We start from the raw sequence: 1,725 nt of genomic DNA on the forward strand, positions 1-1,725 counted from the left end.
CACACACACACACACACACACACACACACACACATATAGGCACATGCACACACACACACACACACATGCACACACATATCGAAGAATCTCCGACCAGATGATAAATACCGCTAGAAATGTGACATATTGTTGTATCAATCTGATTCGATCTGGCATACGTCATATAAAAAACGTAATTGATCGGGGTGGATGATAATAATTTATGGTAGGTAACTATTTCTATTACACCTGGTGACGTCACACAGACAGGTGAGCGTCCGTTAAGTATCTGAGGGAAACAGCTGTTATCGCCCGGATGTAAAGGGGAGGTCACCTTACACACTATACTCAACTATACCACCGTAAGCTGACTAGACGCCCTTTTCTATGCGCAGCAGTTTCGAGAAACGAAGTGACTATTCCCAGTGACACTGGGGATAGGTACAGAAACTATTCCCAGTGACAAGGGAACTCTTTTGCATTAAAAAATCAGAAGGCTTTACATGCACACTGTAGCCTTGACAGACTCTCTACTCTCTTCTCACTTCAGTTCAGTACTTTTGCTCTCTTCTCTTACTTACGTCTTAGACTTGACCGTAGAATAGAGATCCAGATCTAGAACTGTATCTAGATCTAGATCTAGTTTACGAAAGAAGAATCAGGAAGGATTTCTATCTGTCCTGTACCGCGGTCGTCAAAATCCGCATGTAGATCTAGAATCTAGAGATGTAGATAACTAGATCAAGATCTTCACGTACATTTAAATTACGACGGAATAACAGGCAAACACAGAATGATCGTTCCTTTTTCTTTAAAAAAATCTTCCACTCATACCAGAATCTACTTAGTTAGATCTACAATCTAGATCTGAATTAGATATATTCTAGTATTTAGTAACCCATCACCATCATGCCCGTGTAGATCAGTGTGGGAACAGTAGGCTAGATCTAATGGGCCTGTCTGTTCTCAGTGTCACTGGGAATAGTTTCGGGCCTATTCTAGGCCTATTCCCAGTGACACTGGGAACAATATTCTTCTGCTCTAGGCCCTATTGGCAGTGGTTTCTAGGCCTATTCCCAGTGACACTGGGAATAGTGCTTTACTTCGAGAAATCAACGATTTTCTGTTTTCTTAAAGTATCTGAGACAGTTTGCTTAGTTCCTCAATGGTTGAGCTCACACCCTTATCAGAATGTCATTCCCTATGTTCAACGTAAATTTAGTTTATTTTCTTTGAGAAATAAACAAATAATCACGAAAACAATGCGTTTTGGCTGGTTACTGCAGTATTGCCCATCTGATGTACCCAGCGTTGTTAGGTTGTAGTTTACGGCCAGTCAGCACGATATGTCACGTTATGTCGAAAGTGGGTGGGGTTGGGTTGTTTTTTTGGGTGGGGATGCTGTAAGTTACTACCCAGAGGAGGGGGTAGGGGTGTTGGGAGAAAGAGAGAGAGAGAGAGAGAGAGAGAGAGAGAGAGAGAGAGAGAGAGAGAGAGAGAGAGAGAGAGAGAGAGAGAGACAAAAAAGAGACGGACAGACAGACAGACAGGAGAGGAAGACACACACAAAAACAGACAGAGGCAGAGAGACAGAGGTACTCAACAACCAGTCCAGGGGCTGACTGATACTGATAATGTGGTTATCGCTACCCTCGAGTACAGCAGCACAGCTACAGGGGATGTGAACCTACAAAAACTACCACAACACGTGCACGCGTTTACCGTTATCTCTCAGGAGGGGAGTGG

Source organism: Aplysia californica, unplaced genomic scaffold (assembly GCF_000002075.1).
Source record: "Aplysia californica isolate F4 #8 unplaced genomic scaffold, AplCal3.0 scaffold00908, whole genome shotgun sequence".
NCBI classification, from domain to species: Eukaryota; Metazoa; Mollusca; class Gastropoda; order Aplysiida; family Aplysiidae; genus Aplysia; species Aplysia californica.